A 17,337-nucleotide genomic window follows, 5' to 3' on the forward strand; every position below is an offset into this window, starting at 1 on the left:
TCAAAGTCTCCAAATTCCCATGTTCTTTAATGAAGGATCATCTCTAACATAATCTTCTAAAAAACACATCTCTACCTACCATACTATGATAAAAAGGATGTAGGCACCTCCTGTTAATTGCCTCCACCAACTTCCCTTCTTCCCAAGCTAGTTAAGTCTGGTTATCCAGCACAGTGGGGACTACGCAGACATGGATAACCAAAGCCACCTTTATCATATGAAGAATATGTGGTTCTGTAGAGTACCTGGAAGTCTGGGACACCACTGGGTCTTAATGTCCACTCACTTACCTATTTCTCTCCCTCTTCTGTGGCTTTGCTTGACCTATTAGCAGATTATCAAACTCCCAGAGTATTCTTGCCAGCAAGGTAAATGGACTGGTAGGTGGATAGAAAGCTGGCTAGATTGTTGGGCTCAACAGGTAGTGATCAACAGCTCGATGTCCAGTTGGTGGTCGGTATCAAGTGGCGTTCCCCAAGGGTTGGCTCTAGGGCCAGTTTAGTTCAACCTCTAAATTAGTGGCCTGGATGAGGGGATGGATTGCACCCTCGGCAAGTTTGCAGATGACACTAAACTAGGTGGAGAGGTAGGGATAGGGTCCAGAGTGACCTAGACAAATTGGAGGATTGGGCCAAAAGAAATCTGATGAGGTTCAACAAGGACAAGTGCAGAGTCCTGCACTTGGGACAGAAGAATCCCAAGCAGTGTTACAGGCTGGGAACTGTCTGGCTAAGCATCAGTTCAGCAGAGAAGGACCTGAGGATTACAGTGGAAGAGAAGCTGGATATGAGACAACAGTGTGTTCTTGGAGCCAAGAGGGCTAACAGCATATTACGGTGCATTAGGAGGAGCATTGCCAGCAGATCTTAAGAAGTGATTATTCCGCTTTATTCAGCACTGGTGAGGCCATATCTGGAGTACTGCATCCAATTCTGGGCCTGCCATTATAGGAAGGATGTGGACACATTGGATAAATCTCACCAGAGGGCAACAAAAATTATTTAGAGGGCTGGAGCACATAACTTATGAGATGCGGCTGAGGGATTTGGACTTGGTTAGTCTGCAGAAGAGAAGAGTGAGGGGGGATTTGATAGCAGCCTTCAACTTCCTGAAGGGGGGTTCCAAAGAGGGTGGAGAGAGGCTGTTCACAGTGGTGACAGATGGCAGAACAAGGCACAATGGTCTCAAGTAGCAGTGGGGGAGGTCTAGGTTAAATATTAGGAAAAACTATTTCATTAGGAGGTAACCCATTCCAGTGCTTCGCCACCCTAAGGAGATGGAATCTTCATCCCTAGAGGTTTTTAAGTCCCAGCTTGACAAAGCCCTGGCTGGGATAATTTAGTTAGGGCTGGTTCTGCTTTGGGCAGGGGGTTGGACTCAGTGACCTCCTGAGGTCTCTTCCCACCCTATAATTCTATGTTTTTATGAACCTGTGAAAGAGTCATTCAAGTGGTAATGAAGCCATTTACCAGGTATTTTCCAATCCAAGGTATATACTGCCAGTGCAGCAGAATAGAGGTACCTTGCAAAGTCTTCTGTGTGCAGCATTTCTCTATCTCCCTTGTGTTCATCAAGTAGAGTTTTAAATTAAATTATTGGAGATTGCCTATCTCCTAGAACTGGAAGGGACCTTGAAAGATTATTGAGTCCAGTCCCCTGCCTTCACAGCAGGACCAAGTACCATCCCTGACAAATTTTTGCCCCCAATCAGCCTCCGCAAGGATTGAACTCACAACCCTGGGTTAACAAGCCAATGCTCAAACCACTGAGCTATCCCTCCCCCCGTTGGCTCCTAACATGCAAACTCAAACCCTGGGTCACTAAAGCAGTGAGAGCATAAATGGCACTGGGATACAATGGTAAAGGAGCAGTGTTCCCTGTAAGCTATGTGCTTGGGCATCTACCCAGGAGAGAGTCACATGCTCCCTGACTGTTTAGCAGAGTACCCTCAACTGGCACCCTCTAGCTCTTCATCTGCACATGCCTCAGTGCCCATTAAAATGTATTCTGCACACGCATGGAAAAAGTTAGAGGAAATATTGTGAGGGAGCTAAGGATTCGTGTAGGTGTTGAGATGATGGTGCTGGAATTGTGGCAGTGATAGGGATAGAACCACAGGGGAGTGTCAATACCCTTCCTCAAAAACAATGAAGAGAACTCAAGGATGGCAGGATGGTGAATAGATTTATAGTGCAAAATGTGACTAGATAAGGTGCACAGCTATCTGTTTTCATGGACTGCATCCATTTTTGCATAATTTTTATTCATAGATACTCAGTAAAAATGTACTGATAAGGCTTTTAAAAAATAATTCTGAAAAAACTATGGCTTTCTCTGGAAACCCTGAAAAATGAGAGGGTATATAAACTTTAAGTGGTAGAGATGAAGATTAAGGGCTGATCTGCACTATAGCTGTAAATCAACCTATGTTACACTATTTCTGTTATGTAAGTTATGTAACTGAAGCCAATATAACTTAGGTCAACTTACAGTGGAGTCTACACTGCGCTGTGTTGACAAGAGAGTCCCTCCCGCTAGCTTATCTTACACTCCACAGAGAGCTAGAATACAGAAGTTGACAGGAGAGCCCTCCACCATCGATTTAGTGTGTGTCATCACCTTAGGTCTCAGGCTTAGGCCTTAGTCCAACTAATGCTTTTCAGCACACTGGGCTATCCACATGCTCCATGCTTGCTTATCAGCTGCCATGTGACCCATGTCCTCCCATTTTAAATTATTTTTCTATGTTATTGTTAATTGTACGCTTCCCAGTCTTCCTAAGCCAACCCCTGTTTCTTGTTGGATGTTCTGGCTTCCACCTGACAGCGATAATCAGTAGTTGGTTATAATACATACCTGAGTACCACTGATGTCTTCTCTTACAAATTATTTGCGATAGAGACCTCGCTTAAGCCATTTTTTTACCTGATTGTTCATTTTTCTTCCATCATGGCTTACTACTAATATTCTCCACGTGGACTTACAATGAAATGCATCTAACTTCTGAGCATCCATTTTCTTAAGTTGCCAGATTTCATGGTTATAAGTTGCTATGGCTACAGCGATAACTAAGGAGACACTTAATTCGGTATGTACGGATGTGGTATTAAGTTTCCAAGTGTTCCTAAGTTTTACAAAGGCTGCATTCACTTTGCCAATGATTATTATTTCCTCAGAGCAAGTACCATCTTGGCTTATTGTCCTTCTAAGTTATTTTAATCCATCTACCTTCTCTAGCTCTTCATCAACAATTTTGATGTTTAAATCTATACAGGAGGCCCTTACGATTTGTGCAATTGTTATTTGCACTTCTGCACATTTGCGGGTCTCTTGTCCCAGCCTCAGGGGAATGGTGGCACCTGGGAGCCATGAGGAACTCATGACAGCTCCAAAGCCCCAGAGCTGTGAGGCCTCCAGAGCTGTGGGCCCCCATCTCCAAGGCCCCAGTTGTGGTGAGTTCCCTGTGGCCCCCAGCAGTTTCAATGAGTTTCCCACGGCTGCGGCGAGTTCCTTGCAGCTGCCAGAAGTCATGGTGTGTTCTACATGTCATCAGGCAGCTGCGGTGAGTTTCCTCACAGCTCCCAGCCCCTACCATGAGTTCAGGTGCTGTGGGAAGTGCACTGTGAGGGCCAGAAGCCAGAGCTCCCAGTATTCCTGAATGGTGAGGGTTTCTTGTACCTCCAGTTGCCATAGTTTTACATTTCTTTACATTGAATCACAGTCCAACCTTCTCCCTCATTTCTTTAACTTCATTTGTGCATGCTTGAAGTCCTTCACCATTTTCATGGAGAAGAGTGATGTCATCAGCAAAATTTAGGTTCAATAATCTTAAATGATTCCACCTTAAGCCAGATTGATTATTCTTACATCGCTTGAAGCCACAATCAATGATGAGTAAGAACAGGAATGGAGGCAGGATGAACCTTTGCCTTACTCCTGCCTTCATTTCAAATGCCTTACTGAAGCCTCTATCCATTTTAATACAACATTTGGAGTTAGTGTAAAATGCCTTGATTACATTGACAAATGTCATCGGAATTCCATACTACCAGTCCCAAGCCTGGATCAGGAAGGATGAGGGTTGGTTGATGGGGTAAAAAAACTCTTGAGATACAGAAACTACTCACATGTGTCTTCACCAGACCCTTTGTGCATCATGCATCAATCACAGCAGTGCCCATTTAGCCATAAGTATAGGACTGGCGCAATATGTATTTAGTAGGGAACTGTAGGAAAGCTTTCAGTATGACTATTGATGCCGTACTTGTTCTGTGAGGAACTACTACTTCTGTCTTTGAACAGTCAGTCTAGGATCATAGAACACTAGAACTGGAAGGGACCTTGAGAGGTCATCGAGTCCAGTCCCCTGGCCCTCATGGCAGAACCCAGTACCATCTAGACCATCCCTGATAGATGTCTATCTAACCTGCTCTTAAATATCTCCAGTGATTGAGATTCTATAACCTCTCTAGGCAACTTATTCCAGTGTTTAACCACCCTCACAGTTAGGAAGTTTTTCCTAATGTCCAACCTAAATCTCTCTTGCTGCAATTTAAGCCCATTGCTTCTTGTCCTATCATCAGAGACTAAAGAGAACTATTTTTCTCCCTCCTTCTTGTGACACCTTTTTAGATACCTGAAAACTGCTAGCATGTCCCCTCTCAGTCTTATCCTTTCCAAACTAAAGAAGCCCAATTCTTTCAGGCTTCCTTCACAGGTCATGTTCTTTAGACCTTTAATCATTCTTGTTGCTCTTTTCTGGATCTTCTCTAATTTCTCCACATTTTTCTTGAAATGTAGTGCCCAGAACTAGACACAATACTCCAACTGAGGCCTAATAGCATAGAGTGGAAGAATGACCTCTCGTGTCTTGCTCATGACACTACTGTTAATGCATCCCAGAATCATGTTTGCTTTTTTTGCAACAGCATCACACTGTTGACTCATATTTAGCTTGTGGTCCACTATGACCCCTAGATCCCTTTCTGCCATACTCCTTCCTAGACAGTCGCTTCCCATTCTGTATGTGTGAGACTGATTGTTCCTTCCTAAGTGGAGTACTTAGCATTTGTCCTTATTAAACTTCATCCTATTTTCCTCAGACCATTTCTCCAGTTTGTCCAGATCATTTTGAATTATGACCCTATCCTCCAATGCAGTTGCAACCTTACCCAGCTTCGTATCATCTGAAAACTTAATAAGCATCCTCTCTATGCCAATATCTAAATCGTTGATGAAGATATTGAGCAGAACCAGTCCCAAAACAGACCCCTGCAGTACCCCACCTGTTATGCCCTTTCAGCAGGATTGTGAACCATTAATAACTACTCTCTGAGAACAGTTATCCAGCCAGTTATGCATCCACCTTATAGTAGCCCCATGTAAGTTGTATTTCCTAGTTTATTGATAAGAACATCATGCAAGACCGTATCAAATGCCTTACTAAAGTCTAGGTATACCAAGTCCAGCGCTTCTCCTTTATCCACAAGACTCATTAACCTATAAAAGAAAGCTATCAGATTGGTTTGACATGATTTGTTCTTTGCAAATCCATGCTGGCTGTTACCTATCACCTTATTATCTTCCAGGTGTTTGCAGATGAATTCCTTAATTACTTACTCCATTATCTTTCCTGGCATAGAAGTTAAACTCTCTCTCCTGTCTTCCATGATTTTTCAAACATGATAAATGGCTAAAGGCTCAGATATCTCCTCTGTCAGTTCCTTGAGTATTCTAGGATGCATTTCATCAGGCCCTGGTGATTTGCAGACATCTAACTTTTCTAAGTGATTTTTAACTTGTTCTTTTTTATTTTATCTTCTAAACCTACTCCCTTCCCACTAGCATTCACTGTTAGGCATTCCTTCATCATCAGATTTCTTGGTAAAGACGGAAACAAAGAATTCATTAAGCACATCTGCCATTTCCAAGTTTCCTGTTATTGTTTCTCCCTCTTCACTGAGCAGTGGGCCTACCTTGTCCTGATCTCCCTCTTGCTTCTAATATATTTATAGAATGTCTTTTTGTTTCCCTTTATGTCTGTAGCTAGTTTGAGATCATTTTGTGCTGTTGCCTTTGTAATCTTGCCCCTGCATACCTGTATTATTTGCTTATATTCATTCTTTATAATTTGTCCTAGTTTCCACTTTTTATATGACACCTTTTTTTAATTTTTAGATCATGCAAGATCTCCTGGTTAAGCCATGGCAGCCTTTTGCCATATTTTCTATCTATCCTACACAGCAGAATAGCTTGGTTTTGGGCCCTGAATAATGTCCCTTTGAAAAACTGACAACCCTCTTCAGTTGTTTTTCCCCTTAGTCTTGCTTCCCATGGAACTTTACCTACCAGCTCTCTGAGCACACCAAAATCTGCATTCCTGAAATCCATTGTCTCTATTTTGCTGTTCTCCCTTCTACCATTCCTTAGAATCATGAACTCTATGATTTCATGATCACTTTCACCCAAGCTGCCTTCCACTTTCAAATTCTCAACCACAAGCTTTCATAAGCTTTAAAATCTTGCTGCTTACACACATACACACACAAAAGGGATACATCTTTCCTCTCCCCCTAGATCTATGGCTGAAGATGGTCCTCATCAGATGGAACTAGCAACATCGCACAGTGAAAGGAAGTTGGCAAATAGCTGGGACCTTGTTCAGGGTGTTGGCCTCCTTATAGGCTGTGCAGACACAATACCACATATCTACTATGTTTAATCTAAAATGAAATCTATTTCATATCCCTAGCCTCTCATATCTCATTTTGCCCCATATTCCCTTCTCTCACTTGTCTATCTCTCAAAAACCTGTGAGAGTACTTAACCCTAATTCCAATCTCTCTCGGTATTTTTCTCTCCCCGCCTCACCAAACTCCAGCATATTTGTTTCCTGTGGCTCATTATACTATGTCAACACCTCATTGATACTTCACTTTATATCTTCACTGCATTACATGCATCCATATTCTTTTCAAGTGTAACATGTGAGATATACATGCCTAGTCAGAATTACATCAGCACCACATCATGGCGTGTGCAAATTATATCTGTAAACTCTTGTAATCTTGACATTTAGGGTCAGATTTGTAGAGGTATTTTGGCTTCTAAAGATGCAGAGAGGCCCCTAGTAATGTGGACCTAGACCCACAATAGTTAAATATTGCAGCACTCAGCTTTGCACCGCCTAACTCCAAGGCACCCAAGGCAGGCTCAGGTTAGACACCCAGCCTGCCTGTGCATTGTATAAGAAGCATTATGTGCCTAAGAAAGAGATCCTCAGCAGTCAGAAGCTGAGCATGGCTCCGCTTAAGGTAACTAGTAGGAAACTCTGAAAGGGAAGGCAGGAGTAATATCTCCTCAAAGGTGGTTAAGCATCTCCCTCCATTTGGCAGTCTGAGTCATGTACTGTCCCCTGGAGTTGGGCACCTAAGTCAGGTCAGTTTTCCTCTCTCAGAAAAAATCAAAGTGAGTAGCCAATAGCCCCATGGTAGGGCTCAGATGTGGGAAGAGTCAGGTTCAAGCCCCTGCTGCAGTGAATATGCTCCAAATTAGATGAGGCTGGGGATTCAAGACTTTTTTCGCCCATATCCCAGCATCAAACCCATAGAATGAAGAGCATATGCACAAGCCTGCCCTAAAATATCCTAGCTTGCTTGCTCTTGGATGGGCCCTGTCCGATGGGCATGCTCTGGGTATACATCATAGATTGCACTCACAGGCAGAGCTTCAGGGGAATGCCTAGTCTAAGAGCCCTGATGGGGCTTATATGTGGGTGATGGCATAAAGCATCTCGGCAGCAACAAGACTTAGGCATTTTCATGCATGCCAACCTGCAGACCCTGGCCACCACTGCCATTAGGCAGATGGTAAAGCAGCCGTCAGGCACCTTCATCTCTTTGTGGCTGTAACTCAGGGGACTTTGGAAAATCCAGCTAGACACCTACCTACATCTCTAAAGTGCCTGAAATCTTAATTGTGGCACCCCAGGTACACTTAGGGAGCAGTCACCGAAGCATGCTGTGCACAGCTGTGAAGCTACAGACCAGCTAGTGGGTGCGGAGTAAGGAAGCAAGTTCACACTGAAGGAAAGGAGGAAGCCCACATGAAAGCGCTACAGAATGTACTCATCTTATACCCATGTAAAACGGATGAGACTGCTATCATCCTTTGATCTCCAAGCTGTTCCTTAATCCCATTTTATTGGTACCTTAGGGGCTCTAGGACTGAGACACTGCAGAAAGGAAGAGGCAAGGGAGAGCTTACGGGCCACACATTGCATTATTTTAGACAAGAATACACATATGTTTATACATTTTTCTTGTGCTGTGGAAACTATTGTATGGGTAAGATTGAGGCAGCCCTTTTGAGTTACCCACTGAAATCACTGGGACTTACCCAGGTGCTTTTCAAAATCCCACTTTCTATTTGCAAATGTGGGCATCTAAATAACTTTCAAAAACTGTCCCTGAGCCACTGAGGTAGCAGTGATAGGTAAAATGTTTACTTTTGTTTTGCAGCTATTTTGATGTGTGTAATAAATTACAAATGAATAAAAAGTATGGGTAGCTTTCCACTTATTGCTGTTATTAAATAGGGCCTTTATTTCCAGGCATTTAGAGGTCAAGCAGATGTAGTATGAATTACAGACATTTGAATTGAGATGACATTGACTTTTAAAATGTGAGACCCCCTAGAATAACTCATTGAGACATGTGAAGACCTCTGCTTGCCAAAAAAAAACAACCATTTTGCTCCAAGCTCTTTCTTTATCTTTTCCTCTAGTGTAATTTGTCCCAGATTTTAAAGGCTCTGAACAGCTACTGTTTAATACAGTAAAATACTCTTCCTCTGAAATGCTTGAGGGTATTCCAAACCTTGAAGGTCCTGCATCACTAGAATATTCTTACATTTGAAGGTGCTTCATTCATTCCAAGTGGACAGCTAATCTTCAAAGTGTCCTTTTGAGGAAAGTGCCAATTTTGATTGTATTTGTATTCACAAAGCACTGAGCTGAGACCTCATTTGTGGCTTCAGGCAGGTTTTAACTTGAAACTAAAGTTTTAAAAAAAGTCTAATTCACTGATGGTGGCATGGAATCTTCCTATATACCACACTTTTGAAGAAGGCATTCTGGCTGCTAAAGTTATATGAAATCTTCTCTTTAGCAAACTTGTCTTCCTCTGGGAGTTTTCAGGGAAAACTTGAAAATAAAGGTCTGTTTTGTGAAGCCTAATTTACAAAACATTATGTAAAACAGTCAGTTTGCATTATGTTTTAATAAGCAGGTTGGCTTTGTTTAGACATAGCCTTAGAAGTAGGATATTTATATCACCTTACACAGTAGAACAATGCATCATTTATCTCTTGGGCATTCACACACTAGAATCTTGTCAAGATCTATTGCAGAGTTCTCAGTATCATTTTGAGGATGAAAGATTCTTACAGAAATATCTTGCAACCAAACTTTCAGGAGCTGATTGATGTTTGATATCTCCTGCTGTGAGTAATACACTATAGTTTGTTCAAATTAGTTTACAAGGCTTCTCATTTCAGCTCATTAAAAGCGTACATGCAGGATTTTAATGACTTAGGAAAGTAAGGTGAATTTTATATACCACCTATGTCTCTTGGGATTAAATAGGTGGCAAAAGGTTTAATTTAAGAAAGAGAAGGATAAATTAATAGGATAAAAGCGTCAATGCAGCACTTTAGAGGGACAGTTATAAAATACCTTAAGAACTATGACTATTGTTTACTTTTAATTATTTTTGTGTGAAATATAGGCTATGTTCAACACCACTGAATTTCATTAGATTTTGGGCACTCAACTCCATAAGGCTCCTGGTTAAATGCCTGCCATAATGTCTATGAAAGAGTCAGACTGAGAATACTAAAAACAGAAGTCTTTTACTTTTCCAGCAAAATGGTACAATTTGGACACACGCACACTTAAATCCTCTCACATGCATCCTCGTAGTGTGACTCAACCTTGTAAAGGAAGAACCTTCTGACAGAAGCTAGTTTCATTTCACTGCCTGTTCCAATACTTGGCCTCTCTAATGAAACGATCACCAAAGTGGTATCAAATTGGGGATAATTAAGAGTTGACTGGAGGTTTCTAACTGATTTCAGAAAAGGCATCAGATAATAATCACTCTCAGGGTCCACTAACATGGTCTGAATTTGATTCAACAACCTAAGGGGAAAGCTTTATTGGCCTAATGTAGGTGCTTCTTATCTCATACCCTAAATCATCCAGTTGCTCTAATTTAAAAGAAATTGGGGGAATACATTTGTTAATACCTTTCTTTTCTCTTTCTAAAATTGCATTGATTCAAGGTCATTTAGTCAGGCAGAGGGTTGCTTTCTGGGTTGGTAATAATGTGTCTCCATCTACTAATCAAGTAACGGAAGGAAACATGCCCTTAGTCAAAGAATTCATGACGTGGGAACCGTTCATTCACATAGTTTTGAAGGGGGAACTGTTGCTTTGCATGACTGATTTTAAATATGGTGGGGTATTCAGGAGCATGCAATAGAGTAGTGCTTTAAGTAAAGCAAATTTCTGTGATTGTTGCCAAGGACCCAACAAGGACACTTACAAATGTGCACTATAGGAAAAAATCAAACTTGCTTCATTGTTTATTAGAGTCAGCTGGCAGGACAATACCACCCAAAATATGGAGACACCTTAAAGCAGAGTATTAGTACTGGCAGTCCTCTACTTTATCCCTCCCATATACAAGGAACAAAGAAAAGCTATTTTTTGAAAGAAAAAAAGTAAAATTTCTGATTTTGACATGTACACACTAGGGTTACGTCTACACTACCTCATTAGTTTGAGCTAGGTAGGGTAATTAGGGCAAGCAGAGTTGCAAATGAAGCCCGGGATTTAAATATCCTGGGCTTCATTTGCATGTTCCCAGCCCCGCCATTTTAAAATCTCCCTTAGTCCGAACTCCGTGCCCACGGCGACACACGGCACGGAGTAGGTAGCTCGAATTAAAGATCCTAATTCGAACTACCGTTACTCCTCATTCCACTAGCCATGGGCACGGAGTTCGGACTAACGGAGATTTAAAAATGCCGGCGCCCGGGAACATGCAAATGAAGCCCGGGATATTTAAATCCCGGGTTTCGTTTGCAACTCCGCTTGCCCTAGTTACCCTACATAGCTTGAACTAACAAGCTAGTGTAGACGTACCCTAGATGAGTTACCAAATGAGTCTCTAATATGTTTTATTTTGAGCCAGGTTGGCCTTAGGGAAAATGGCACCCTGGGTATATTTGTATTTTGGTGCACCTGGACCAGTAGGTGCAGCACTCCTGCCATAGCCTCTGGTCCCTATGGGCTCCCCACTCCCACTTCCCTTTGCCCCAACCCTTGCACTCCTAACCCCTGCTTCCTTCCTGCCCAGAGCTTCTGCACTATGTTCCCTTTGCCCCAGTCCCTGCATACTCCCTTCACTCCTGCATCCCCCTTCTGCACCTCAACCCCTACAATGTGTTCTATTCTCCCCTGTCCCCTGCACTCCCCTCTTCATTTCTAGCCCTGGGACTCCTCTCCTGTGCCTGCATGAGGAAACTGACCTGGATGCACAGAGTAACTGCTATTGTTGCTCCTCTCCATAGACCTAGGGACAGTGAGGAGAGAAACCTGGAGCAAGGTCACGGCTCCCTAAATCCAGATCACTTTCTCTACCTGGGCTGTGCTGTGAATATGTGGGCAAGACCAGCCAGACAACAGGGAAAGAATTCTTTTAATAACTCAGAACCTTTCCCATCTAGAGTCCCATAACCAGCCTTTGGACATATTTGCTGCAAGCCGTCACAGATAGCGACATGCATCTGTACGCAGTTCCAACATATCATCTCCTCCATAAACGTATCCAGCTCAGTCTTGAAACCATGTAGGTTTTTTGCCCTCACTGCTCCTCTTGGAATTATAAGACTTCTGTCATTACTGTAACAGCAAAAATGTACATTGTCAACTCTCATTATCTTAGCTACGAGTAAGTACTAGATTTGATAAAGGTATTGGAATTAATGCTGATATGATCCTTGGTTAAGGAATACATTTTTCTGCCAAACTGCTGGATATTTGTATTTCTAATGCATAATTTTCTTAAGTTTGTGCACTGTGTTCTCTCACCCTAATAGGTTTGCTAAGCAATCCAGGGAAAAGAATCCCTATGTGCTGTACAGGGTTAGCTTAGCTTGCTTCCCAGCTGGGAAGACAGCTATGATGATAATAACCTACTCTACAAAAATATCACAGTTAGGCTGTGTCTACACTGGCAAGATTTTGCACAAAAGCGGCTGCTTTCGTGCAAAATCTTGCCACCTGTCTACACTGGCCATGAGTATTTGCGCAAGAACACTAATGTTCTACTGTATGAAATCAGTGCTTCTTGCACAAATACTCTGATGGCCCGCTCAGGGATAAGTACTCTTGCGCAAGTGTTTTTGCGCAAGAGGCCAGGGTAGACAGATAACATCAATTTCTTACGCAAGGGAACAGTCGAAAGAAGATATGCAAATTCTGTGGGAATTTTCATATCTTCTTCTGATCACACCTTCGAAAGCAGAGCTTTTGAAAGTGAAAGTAATTAAGATGCGGCTTTTTTTTGGAGAACCCCTCCTCCCCGGTCGAAAAGCCACATAAAACTTCCTTTTTTGAGGTATGGAGGATTTCAGAAAAACCCACAATTTCCGCTTTCGAAAGTGTGATCAGAAGAAGATATGCAAATTCCTGTGGAATTTGCACATCCTCTTTCGACCATTCTGCATAGTCTAGATATTCCCTTTGTTCCAAAAGCTTACAGTCAAAAACCACAGTAGTTGCAAGGGACTTAATTTTTCTACCCTAGAAAAGTGAAGACATGAGTTGACCCTGCAGGGATTAGAACCTTTGATTTCCAGACATCCAGATGGACCAAATCCAAGGAGTGTACAAATTCATTTAATTTGTCCTTACCTACTTAAGTAACTATCAAAAAGAGCAGAGTAGGGAATGCGCCATACCAATCTCAAATTTTAAAGTTTAAAATGTAGTTAACATTCGATTATCAGTCACTTCCCAATAATGTCTGGGTATAGCTGCACCCATATAGAAGGAAGTGTAGACATTTAAAAGTGTTATGTAAGCTCATTTAGTTGCTCAGATAGCTGTCAGCTAGTACCCTAACTGAGTTAAATACCCTAACTGAGTTAAATAAAAGCACTACTTGCAAAATAGCCAAACAAGAGTGTAGCTGAAGTAGTTATGTCAATGCAAATATCTTGTCCACATCATTCTGAAAATTACTAACAGGCTGGGTAGCTTTTTGATTATGTTGATTTTCAGGATCTCTCCTTTTAAATGAAAATAATCTTTCTACTACATTTTCCATACCCAAAAATAGTAAAACAAAACATTAATTCTCTCTCTCTAATTCCCCCGTTCACTGCAGTGAGACTATATTGCTGGCTTGCAGGGATGACAACATGCAATGAATGTGTGCACTGTACCTTATACGGTGCACATAGATGTCACAAGCAGCAACATAACTTAAGTCTGTATTACCCCTCATTTTGGGGTAACTAGTTAAAAGAGCCTTTAGAAACCTGTGCTATTTACCATGAGCACAGTCCTGCAAAATCAGTGTGTTTAAACTTCAAACACGAGTGGTGTCATTAAACTCAATGGTACTACTTACATGCCGAAAGTTAAGTATATAGGTAAATGGTTTACCGGATCCGGGCCTATGTAATTGTAAATTCTTTCCAGAAATGCAGTGTGCAAGCAAGTGAATGAGTAAGACAACTTGTCAACGGGTCAAACTGTAAAAAAGCAATCCTTTAAAATATTCTTACAATAAACAAAGGAGACTGCTGCTGCTGCTGCTAGTTAATGTCATACTTATACTGGAGATTGACATCCTTTCCTTCTAAGCAAACCAACAAACTGGATACAATTTTTATTTATTATTTAGGTTGCTTTCTGATTGAGTTGAAGATGTCACTGAAAGAACTATTTGCATACAAGAGACTTCCACAGTTCCAAAGTTTAGTTCAGAGTGCCCCCTGCTGGTTGATCTTATTCTTTAACACATTTCTCATAAGAATTGGGAAAACGTATGTTTGTCGGGAGAGGGAAGGCATGGGTATGAATCTTTAAGCTCCTATAAGTACCTAAAGTATTACTGGTAATCTCACTTCATCTTTGATCATTATTATCATGAACTACACAGAGAATCTGCTTGGTTTTGCTGAGAGAATGTTAATTCTTCTGATTGTCAATAAGCATGAATAATTCAGGTTGTTGTCACAAAGTATGAGGGACCCATGCTAAGGGTATCAAAAGATCAAACAAGATTCAAACTTCTGGAAACTAAATCTAAACTGTTAAACTATTTCTTTAGTGCGCCATTTAAAATTATGATAATGGTTTCTGCATAGCACCTGTCATCCAGGCAAATCCTACAGTATTTTATAAATCAATATTGGCTTGCAATTTACTTTGCCCTTTACTGAAATGTAGCTAGCTCCTGGCTGAAACAGGCTAACTATTTAAGAGCACAGAGCAGCATTATGTAATTATATCTTGCTCCACCTGGCCTAAGAAAAGGCTTATCTTTCCACTTCTGGATTAGTGCAGACACAGTGCTGGTGGAACAGTTGATCATGATTCTACCTACCCTGAGTCACTAGGCTAGACATATGAAGACAAAGGAGATTTCCTTCAAGGGGGATCACCTGGATGTGTGGTAGCTGTGGATTTTGGTGGCCTATAACTATATATATGAAGATAACAGAGTATTGGCTCAAGTCCCATTTTCTATCAAAAGTTAGATGAATAGGTTTTGGAATTGATACAAAAGGGTTGGACTATTTTCAATGGCAGTTTTTTTCAATGTAGGATTCAGGTGGTGGCAATGATAACTATACTGCATCATCCGTAGAATCTGATAGATAGGGAGCTGATCACTGTAACCTTACCTGGTCACCAGCATGTTTCTGAATGTCACACAGGATGTCACTTATAGAGTCAAGACATTGGTTCCTCTCCTTCCAAATCTGCAGATAAAAAGATTAAGAAGAGAAGATGGGATTACAGGCCTTGATGGCAGTTTACAGACCAGGATAATAGTAACCTACTCTGGAGCCTTTGATACAGAGACTGGGTTAAGTGTTATTAATCTTTTTTTGTAAGGAAACCGCTCAGTGCTACAAAAATAAACCTACTCATAGGACTGCAGACTGGGAACTTGTTGCTTTATTTAATTGCAGCTCAACAGAGTGTGTGTGTGGGGGGGGGAGACTCCTACTTAACTAAAATGGAAGGGTTAGGGTTAGAGAATGACCTCACCTCATCATGCTCTGGTTAACCAATTTAACCCTATCATGACCACTTCACTACAAAACTTGTATTATAGACAAGAAAACTGATGCAGAGAGATGAAAGAGACCAGCCACAGCCATACAGCACGTCATCAGCAGAGCCAGGAATGGAACTTAGGGCCCACTATTTTCCCATCCCATATTCATCCCCCAGCTTATCCCTGGAGGCTCATGCAGTAGCTGTGGCCTGGTACATATTCTTCTACCCACACCTGGTGAGATAAATGACTTATGAAATACCCATGTTGTTTAGTAGAAACTAAGCTATTATTATGTTTGTTTATCATTGGAAAATGTAATACAATTGGCACTTTACAATCACGTTTATTTCTGTTACCCTGTTTGGACTTTGTTGTGGGGAGGCTGACACTATGAAATCCTTTCCAACTGAAATCTGAGGCTCCAAGCACTGATAGATTTGGATGGGCAGTCAAGTAAACTCTAGACCACCTAAATGTTAGAAAAAGCACATACTACTTTTCTCCCATTTTACTTACCATGTCCACTATGAAGCAGGGGAGAGAGAGAGGAGTGGAAGTTTCCATATTCATCTCAAATTCACATATGGCATGCTGACATATGATATAGCAAAGCTTATTCACTGTACTCTGATTTCATATAATAAGTGTCTAAACTACTTGAGAACTTTTGTGTAGTCTAATATACCCTGGTGGTTCTTGGGGGCATTCCATATATTTAGTAATGTAGGCAGTCAAGGGATAAGAGGGAAGGTCCTCTTATGGATCTTTCTGATAATCAAACCTGAGTGATTCCTTCAGGTGTGCTTTTTGCTTATATAGCTTAGGTCCTTCAGTCAGGGAAATGAAACTACAACATGTAACCAAACAATCTAGACTCTTAAATCTGTTTCCACAAGGGTACGTCTACCCAGCAACATTATTTCAAAATAACTAGTGTTATTTTGAAATAACTTAGTCCGTGTTTACACAGCAGGTAGTTATTTTGAAATAATGTCAAAATACTGTCAAGCTGGAGGACTTCTTCCTCCAACTCCTGTAACCCTCACTGTATGAGTAAGGGAAGTCGAAGGAAGAATGCTCTATTTCAAAATAAGTACAATATAGATGCTCCCAATTTCTAAATAAGCTACACAAATTAACTTATTTTGAGTTAAGCCCTGCTTTGTAGATGCACCCTAAAAATGATCCACAGAACAATTTCAGTAGTGAACAAAAACAAAATCATGATATATGTGTGGCTATATTATAATAAAAACAAGGGTTACATTTGCCAAGTAAAAGATTTAGTTATAATAAATGACACCCTGCCAGATAAAAGAAACTGGTCAAGGGAGTCATCAGAATAAAATAAAAATCTGTAGTATAAATTCCAACTTCACATTGAATAACGTCAAAATTGGATTATTTTGTCTAAAAACATAAACTAAAAAGGTTCTCTACATAAGCCACTTTTGTGATCATCATCTCGTTCACACTGTCTTCATGCTAATCTGATCCACTAGAAGTTAGAGAAGCAATATAACACAGGGCAACCGTTAACATTTATAATACTTTCTTTGTCAGATTAATGTCTACAAAGTGGCAGAATTTTCTTTGATTTTAAGCAAGGTTGGGGGGAAGTCACCTAAGCTCCCAACAAATTAAGAAAACACCTAAAGGGAGACCGAAGACATGTTCTCCATCTCCTTACTGTTTAATACAAGAGTCTTCTTCTTCCCTATAGCCAAAGGCAAAGATATAGAAAAAATGAGTATTGATTTTAGATGTCTTTAGGAGACCTGATTTTCAAGAAGTGCTGAGTACCTAGCATCTGAAGATCATGGTCTTTTTAAGGTGTCTCAAGATAAGCACTCCAAAAAAATGAAACTAACTAGCCATTTTTGGCCAAAATGCCTTACTTTTGAACTAGCAGGGGAACTACTGTGATCTCCTGGGGGGCATGGGAATTCATAGGGTTTTACAGGGATACCCT

Source organism: Pelodiscus sinensis, chromosome 2, assembly GCF_052426305.1.
Source record: "Pelodiscus sinensis isolate ZL-2025 chromosome 2, ASM5242630v1, whole genome shotgun sequence".
Classification (NCBI taxonomy): domain Eukaryota; kingdom Metazoa; phylum Chordata; order Testudines; family Trionychidae; genus Pelodiscus; species Pelodiscus sinensis.